Source organism: Cupressus sempervirens, chromosome 2 (genome assembly GCF_028749045.1).
Source record: "Cupressus sempervirens isolate cs-2001-9-10 chromosome 2, ASM2874904v1, whole genome shotgun sequence".
NCBI lineage: Eukaryota > Viridiplantae > Streptophyta > Pinopsida > Cupressales > Cupressaceae > Cupressus > Cupressus sempervirens.
The window spans coordinates 221183367-221193079 of record NC_143119.1 but is presented as its reverse complement, the minus strand read 5'-3'; positions in this window follow the sequence as shown (position 1 = coordinate 221193079).

The window sequence follows — 9713 nt, the reverse complement described above, 5'->3', positions numbered from 1 at the left end:
TTTCAAGAAATCTGTTAGCTTAAAGAATAAATTTGACAACTGAGTGTCAATACACTTAACCAAGATCAACAACAGGTGCCGAGTGATAACAGGTGCTGAGTGATAACAAGTGTCGAGTGATAACAAGTGTCAAGTGATAACAAGTGCCGAGTGTAATAGGTGTTGAGTGCAACATGTGTCAAGTGATACCGTTTTGTTCAAGTTTTGAGCTATCTAGGAAACAGCATGTGTCGAGTATCAGAAATACTTTAGGATCCGAGTAACACAGTAGAATAGCATAAAAGTTTGGAATTGCATAAACTATGATGCAAACAATTTTTGCAGTCGACATAAGGTAAATCTCGAAGGATTTAATGATGAGATCGAATATTTTAAAATTCCTATGCAATTTGCATGAAGCCAATAAGAAAAATGCTAAAGGTATGCAACCAATCAGCAAAAGATAAGTATTAAGCGGGAAATTGAGATTCAACATGGATCGTAGATCTAAAACAAACCCTAAGTCTTTGAAGTCTTTATAAGGAAGATGAAATTTCACTGTAAAAGAGAGAGATGAGATATATTGAAGGAAATACAAGGGTGCATAAGCAAATCTATTTTCAGAAGCAAGAGTTATCAAATCACAAAGGATCAAGATCAGGAGAAGGCAGAAAAGGAGCCTGTATTCAGCAATCAAGGATTGTAATCTATCAGGTTTATTGTATCTAATACTCTCTAGCAATTGTATTAGAATGAAAATCCTATGGTGATAGGTTAGCTTTATAGCTATTTTGTAAGAACCTTCTGATTAGGTGATTAAAATCCTTTAACCAGGTGACACTTCATGTTAAGTGTTTGAAAATCCTCTAACTAGGTCACTATTAATACAGTGTAAAGCCTTTAATAGGGCAGGCCTTTAACAGGGCAAACCATCAGAAGTGGTTGAACTATATTGCCACAGTAAATTTTTGTGGGTATCATCCCCACCCCAGTTTTACCTTCTTATTCTTGGAGGGTTTCTGGGTTACCAAATTCTGGTGTTATGTGTTATTGATGCATGATTTTTGTTATATATTTATTTGATGCATGCAACTTACTTTCAATTAAAAAATTTATTGGTAAAAGTTTGGTACTTATGATTCACCCCCCCCCCCCCCCCCCCCACTCTCATAAGTACTCTTTCCATATTTGAATATTCCAACAATTGGTATCAGAGCAGATCAGGTTCTCACAAGGAAAAGCCTAACAATTTGGAGGAAAAGATCTAAAGATGGAAGCTTTCAAACTTGGAAAGATCATTGAGAATCAGGTGATAGATGTGCAACTTGCTCTGCATAGCTTGGAGGAATTTAGAAACAAATTGAGAAGCTCATTAAAAAAGAGGAAGGATCTAGCCATAGCTGAAAATGATATGCACTACAAGGAGATTGATACCACCAACATATTTTCCAGTGGAGACACTAAAGAGTTTGATGCAGCAATAGCAGAACTGATGGAGAAAAATAAAATTCAAGAAGATGAGATAAGAATTCTCAAGATGGAACATGAATCACAGGCTATAATGATATATGAAATTACTGAACAAAAGAAAAGAGCAGTTGATGATAAGGTCATGATGGAAAATGACAAAAGGAATTTTGCAAATAGACTTGAAGAAAAATGTACTGAACTGACAAGGATCTCAAACATGTAGATGGATACACTTGCCCAAATGATGAATCTTCATCATGAACTCAATATAAAGGATATTGAGATCTCTACCTTGAAGATGCAAAATGAACAAATGTAGAATGAATTGAACAGAGAAAAAGAGGTAGCAGAGAATCTCAACAAATCAAGTGAAGCAATCAAGTATTTGAACAGTTGCTGAAATCACCAAAATCTACCCATGATACATCAGGACTTGGATATAATAGCACTAAAGTTGGAGAATCATCAAAGAGTGCTGAAAAAGGAAGTGATAAATGTAAGAATTCAAAACCCACTTTTCATTTCTGTAATAAGAAGGGACATACAGCTAATATGTGCAGGAGTAGAAGATTCAATCAATCAAACATACCCAAAAGTTTTTGTCACAAGTGAAACATGCAAGGACATATGACACAAAATTGTAAATCCAATATCATAAGGACTCAAAGATTTGATGGACACTGTTATAATTGCAAAAAGTATGGACATAGGGCATTTGAATGCAGATCAAAACCTATGTGGATAGTAAATCGACCAACAAAAACATCAAACCATGAATTTTGGGATTACAACACCAAGAACAACCGTCACTATTGTCAAGAATATGGATATATCCCACAAAAATGCATAAGAACACATTTTAGAGGAAACTACAAAAGATGGTTGAGTCAAACCACATGCTTCAGTTGCTTAAAAACTGGTCATGTCAGCAGGAATTGCCCAACAAGGTCAAAGGCATCAAGTTCTGAGTTCAGCAATGGAAAGGCAAAGGTAGATGTTGGACATATTAGAAGTGAAGTAAATAAGACATGGAGGAAGAAAGATGAGTCTAGCACATCAAGTACAGAGATCACTTCACCTACTAGGTCAAGTGATCACACTTCATCAAATTAAGCAAAGAATGAGTGTGAGGGATTGATAAACCTAGTTACATCATAAATCAATCCCAAGACATATAAGAACTGCAAAAATGAAATCAGCATAAACAAAGATGCTAATTCAAAATTGAGAACTTTTTGAAGATATGTCAAAGTTGCCTTTAGGAGCCGAGTTGCTAACAATGATCGAGATTGATAGTTGATGCCGAGCTATGAAATATCAATAGGAGCCGAGTAAAGTAAAATATAATGGGAGCCGAGTTATAACAAAACCTTTCAAGAGCCGAGTAGATAGTTGGTAGCATACTAAGCATTTATTACTCTATTTTGAAGGGTACATAAATCCTATTTTCAATCATTTTCCCACCATTTGAACAAGAAGAAAAGCCGAAAAAGGAGCGAAGAAGATCAAGAATAGCTCAGAAGCCATTCGTGAAAGATTTCAACAGCGATTCAAGACAAATTTCATCGATTTAAGGTATTTTACTTAAGTGTCGAGCTACATAGGACTCATAAACTTGTTTAAATTATAAACCCTAGTTTGGCAAACAATGGCATCTGGGTCAGGAACCACCAAGGGTTTAGAGAGTCATGAAGTTTAGTTGGTCAGCAACGAAGTAAAACAACCTGAATTTAAGCCCATTCCAGAAGTAGCATACAAGAATGATCCTGCAGGAGCATTATTAGTTATTTCGAATAAAGTTGTTATGGTACAAGATGTTCGTAGATGTTATAATTGCAAAATTGGTGCCATAGGAGACTTAGAAATTCATAATGCATATGATAAACTGTGTGAAAAAAAAGTACTAAAAAATGAGTTTTCAATAATAGAAAGAAAGGGATTGACCAAAACCCTAGCATTTCTGACTGTTTTCAAAACAGAGTGGGTACAAATAGTTTTGAGCCGAATACATGATGGAGCTTTTTGGTTAGAGTCTGGGCCAATAAAATTTACCAAGAAAACTGTTCATGGGGTTACTAGTATTCCAACCCTAGATTGGCCAAAGACCCTGCGAAGTGACAAAAGGGAAGTAATAGAGAAAAATATAGGTGCCAAATGGAACAATAGAGGAATGACTATCGACACAGTCACAAATCCCCTACTAGATTTTGCTGTGAGAATTATTTCACGCAAATTCTATCAATCAAGTAGGTTGAATAGTGTACCTTGTATAGCAGTTGATGTTGCATACAAGATAATCAAAAGGGATCACACTTATGATCTGGCAGAGCTCATGTTTCAACAAATTAATGAAAATCTAGAAGCTATAAGGAAAAGCAAGGGAGCTCAATGCAAATTTGGATCAGTTTTGATGTGTATGTTTTTCTATCTAATGAAAGAATTTCCTTCTATGGGTAAAGTAAAATGGAATCTAGACAAAACAATTGTTGAACAAATTAATGGATACATTGAACAGATGGGTGAAAATTTTGATGCCCAAATGACTGGTTATTTTGAGGACTTCAAAAAGTCCATGAAACAAAGAATGAGAATTCTAGTCTCATTGACTGAGAAATATGAAAAAGATATTTGTTTTCTTGTAGATATAGATTATACTTATATACAAGTAGTTATACCTAGAATAAGATGGCTTAGGCCACTAGGTTATGAACTTGATGTTGATCAAGCCTCTGTAGCAATAACAGCCTTACTTGCAAAAGAAGCAGATAAAAATGCACAAATATTTGGAACCTATGATGTTGTCAAATCAAAGGTAATAAAAAATTTGAAGACTGCTTCAGCAGTAAAGAAGAAAGAGAAAATGGTGAGACAAATCAAAAGAAAATTTGGCATAGAAGAAGAAGGAACAACAGAAGAAGAAGGAGAAGACATTGATGAAGAAGGAGATAAGCTTCAAAGTCAAACTCAAGCGTCAGAAGGAGATAGAGAGGAAAGTGCTAAGGTAGAAGAAGCCAAGGAAGCACCAGTTAAGAGAAAGACCACAACTCCTTCTACTTCTAAATCCAAGGGGAGGAAAGTAGCTACCCCTACACCAAAGAGACTGAACACAAGGGCTGTAGCACAAAAAGCCTAAGAGGAGGCAAAAGGAAAGAAGAAAGACTCAAAGAAGATTGCTGCTGAGTCAAAGAAAAGGAAATTTATTCCCCAGCCTGAAATAGATGAGGAGAAAACAGAGTCAGAGGAAAATAGTCAATTTCAAGTGGTAAGACACAAACCCCAGACTGTTGTTGATAAATTATGTTCAAAAATTAGAAATAACGATTTAAAAGGTCTAAAGAACCTGAATTTTTCTAAGCTCACCAAAGAAGAGCAAAATAAATTAGAGGAATCTGTGTATGCTATGATGGCTGAATATAAGCACACACCTCTAGAATTAGATGAATCTATGCCAAGAGAACTATATAAAATTATAGAGGATAAATGGCATTTTTGTTTACAAATGGAAAAAGAAATAAGGGAGTCAACATTGGCAAGATTGTTGCCTAATTTGACTAAAGATCGAATAATAAACTCCGTAAAAAGGCATAATAACATATTCACTCCCAAGTATAGAGCATTTAGTATATTGCAGAATAAAATTGAAGAGGTAGTTACCAAATCCACAAGATTGTGGAAAATAGTTTACAAGAAAATTGAAGATGTATATAATGAAGAATATAAGGCAGAAGAAATTGCCAAGACAAAGTAAAAGAAAGCATCAGAAACAAAAGAGAAGAAACTAGTGGAGGAAAGAAAAGAAGAACAGGAAGAAGAGGCACGCAAAGAGGAGAAAGAGGAAGAGAAAGATACAACTGAGCCACAAGATCAAAGTATGCAAGACATACAGGTATCTCCTCCTAGTACTCCTCATGTCACCATCACACTTGCAAATTTCATAAAAATAAAGGATGTTATAGACATTTCAAATCTAAACATCAATCCATTAACTGCAGAGGATTTGGAAATCCTTGACCAATCATCACTAGTAGCAAAATTAAGTTCAAATCCTGTATTGGTCAGTGTTGATGAATTACAGAATCTAGAAGTCAAGGTAAAAGCACAAGTGCCACCTTTGACCACACAAACTACTAGTATTCTATTCCTTCCACCACCACCTCCACCAAGTATAATCACTGATACACTCCAAGTGTCGAGTACAGTAGCAGGGGAAATAAAAGAAACATCTAAACAACCAACAAGTTCAACCACACCTAGCATTCATAAAAGGGATATTCAAGCTGAAGAAAAAGATGAGACAAAGAAGAAGGAGGAGACTGCAATACAAACATTAGTTGCATTACCAAAATTTGGTACTCCTACACAAACTCTTCAGCAGCCGAGCACAGATGGATTACAGTTGCAAATAAGAACACCAGGCTCGAGCTCATCAAAGGCAGTCAAGAGACTTCACTATGGAGTTCTTGAGCTTGATAAAGAAATAAAGATCCCATATTATGAATCTAGCACTCTTACTGAAGAAAAGATCAATGAAATTTAGAGTGCACTAGACAAAAGAAGGAGACAAGAAGCACTAAGAAAGGAATACAAGCATAAGCTTACATTGAATGAAATTAAAGACATATTCACAGAAGCTTTTTGCTTACAATCTCCAGATGAGTCAAGACCAATCATGGAACAACTATCTGATATAGTTGACTAGGTGACTAATGAAGACCAGGAAACAAATGCCAGATTGCTTGAATGGTCAGAAAAAAGGTTCCAAGGAAAAGTAAATAGTAAAATATCTAGTGATATAGCATTGTCACAAGAAGAACTAGCAAAGAAAGTTATAACAGTTAAAATTGGACTAGGAAACATTTTTTCCCTGTACAACAAGTTGTGTGATTTTTCCACATTCACACAAGACACTAGCCAGAAAATACTGAGCTTGGAAAACAATCTGAAAACTTCTAGCATGCAACTCCCCACAGATCCAGCTCAGAGTGAGAAGAATTTTGTCCAATCACTTCACACATAAAGAGAATTAGCTATTTTAGCAGCAGAGGAGGCAACCAAAAAAGCCAAATTGATACAAATGCAATCATCAATTACTCCTCATTTGGAATTACTTCACAAAGAGTAGATAAATTCAGAGACAGTCCTCAGGAAAGACCCCAACCTTTCTTCATCTGATGGACTTGTACACCTAGCAGCAGAGATTGCCATCCAACATAAGACATTAGATGTCACATTAGCAAATTGGGATGCAGCTTTGAAGGTACCCCTTGAAGTAAATAGCACATTTTTGGCCAAATATGGGATTTCATTGTAAAGACCCTTGACATAAGTGTCAAAAAGGGGGAGAATAAGTAATAAGAGTTGAGTACAGGAATGAAATGATAAAAAAAATGGGGGAGATAGCAGAGATAGCAAATTTTGAAATTTTGGGGAGATAGCAAATTTTGGGAGCAAAGTTTGAATGAAGGATAAATTACTGAGTCACATGGATCTTAATTAAGTGTTTTTTCCACTCATGTCAAAGGGGGAGATTGTTAGCTTAAAGAATAAATTTGACAACTGAGTGTCAATACACTTAACCAAGATCAACAACAGGTGCTGAGTGATAACAAGTGTTGAGTGATAACAAGTGCCGAGTGATAACAAGTGTCGAGTGGTAACAAGTGCCGAGTGCAATAGGTGCTGAGTGATAACAAGTGCTGAGTGCAATAGGTGCCGAGTGCAACATGTGCCAAGTGATACAATTTTGTTCAAGTGCCGAGCTATCTAGGAAACAACATGTGTCGAGTATCAAAAATACTTCAGGAGCTGAGTAACGTAGTAGAACAGCATAAAAGTTTGGAATTGCACAAACTATGATGCAAACAATTTTTGCAGTTGACATAAGGTAAATCTTGAAGGATTTAATGATGAGATCGAATCTTTTAAATTTCATATGCAATTTTCATGCAGCCAATAAGAAAAATGCTAAAGGCATGCAACCAATTACCAAAAGATAAGTATTAAGCGGGAAATTGAGATTCAATATGGATCGTAGATCCAAAACAAACCCTAAGTCTTTGAAGTCTTTATAAGGAAGATGAAATTTCACTGTAAAAGAGAGAGATGAGATATATTGAAGGACATACAAAGGTGCATAAGCAAATCTATTTTCAGAAGCAAGAGTTATCAGATCACAAAGGATCAAGATCAGGAGAAGGCAGAAAAGGAGCGTGTATTCAGCAATCAAGGATTGTAATCTATCAAGTTTATTGTATCTAATACTCTCTAGCAATTGTATTAGAATGAAAATCCTATGGTGATAGGTTAGCTTTACAGCTATTTTGTAAGAACCTTCTGATTAGGTGATTAAAATCCTTTAACCAGGTGACACTTCATGTTAAGTGTTTGAAAATCCTCTAACCAGGTCACTATTAATACAGTGTAAAGCCTTTAACAGGGCAGGCCTTTAACAGGGCAAACCATCAGAAGTGGTTCAACTATATTGCTGTAGTAAATTTTTGTGGGTATCATCCCCACCCCAATTTTACCTTCTTATTCTTGGAGGGTTTCTGGGTTACCAAATTCCGGTGTTATGTGTTATTGATGCATGAGTTTTGTTATATATTTATTTGATGCATGCAACTTACTTTCAGTTAAAAATTTTATTGGTAAAAGTTTGGTACTTATGATTCACCCCCTCCCCCCTCTCATAAGTACACTTTCCATATTTGAATATTCCAACAAAATAATGCTTCAATGCCAGGGTAGTAGAGATATACAGGACCCTGTGTAGAGTTTTTGGAGAGGGTGAAGAAGACTTTATCCTTGTGAGTTTTATGTATATGATCACTCAAATCTCCTCATTCGGTGTGGAAATAATTTTTGATTTTGCTTCTTATCTAGCTAATGAGATTCACAGTGGATTGGTGGGGATTGCAAAGGGCAAGGTCGAAAAGGTTTGGGGTCAATATTCCCTATTGATGCACATGTTTCTATTTAAGGGGGCTACATACTTTGGTAAAGAAATGGTTCTGAACAGAGAACAAGAGGGGGAAGCATTGCCAATTCAGTTATGGAGTGCAGATATGACTGGGGAGGTAGAAAATGCTAGTTTTGTTAGATTTGATAGGCACTTTGCCTCCAAACTAAGATGCCTCATATTGAGTGACAATCCTAGAATTCTTAAGGCACTAATGCACCTTATTAGGCCTATGGACAAACCCCATAATCTAAAAGTTTCACATAATTGGGGAGACATTATCCCATATTTAGTTTCAACTTTTATTAGAATTTATGGATTCAAGGGAATACCCCATGTACTACCTTACCAAGTGCCCTTAAAGGTAGGAGTAGCTAAATTTTTTTGGCAGTTGGCAGGAGTAGAAGAAGCATTTTTGCACAAAAGGGGAATAGGATCAATTTTTCCCACTTGCACAGTAGCCCACCAGTTTGTAATAACCAAGGAAGGGTGGGTCTTCCTCTAAATTTTTTTGGAGCACTTTAAAATGGTAGTATCTTACTCTCATTTTTGTGATGTAGAAAGTTTCTTTAATTCAGCCCTTAGGCATAGTATCAAGCTTTGTCCAGTTCAGCATGAATTCTATTTCCCTGAAGATGTAATAAGGAATGAGACTCTCTACAAGAGCAAGAAACAAAGAAAGAAAAATGAAGAGTCTATTCAAAAGTTTTGGATTTTATTAATTGTTTTGACAAAGGTTAAAATCCTCTTAGTAATGTTGTAACTACTACAAATAGAATAAATAAGCTTATGAGTACATTCCCCAAAATAATGGAGGTAATGAATGAGAATAAGCAACATTTCATTGATTCTTTTCCAAATAAACCCAGGGAAATGATGAGAAGATTGGGTTTCACTCCCAATATAGGGGTAGGCCCACTAGTTGTGTAAAGGAGGATAGGGTATACTATCATTCAGGATCAAAGGCCCATTGTGAATAAAGGAAAATAGATAGTTAAATCTACTAGTGCTTCTTTTGAAGAAAGGCCACCTGAACCCTCTCCTAAGAGAAGAAAGATAATAAGGGAAGAGGAACCACATGATGAAAATTACTAACCTTCCCAAACTCTTATGAAAATTAAGGAGGAGCAACTCATTGATGAGAAAATGCAAAAAATTGGATCATAGGGGGGAGTCTTTGTTACCCAAGTAGAGATTGATGAAGGGAACCCCCAGGAGCCTCCTGTGCCAAGTTTTGAGTTAACTATAGTAGATTTTAGGGGAAGGGAATTAGACCTTGTTTTGGAACAAGCTAGTCAACAATTTT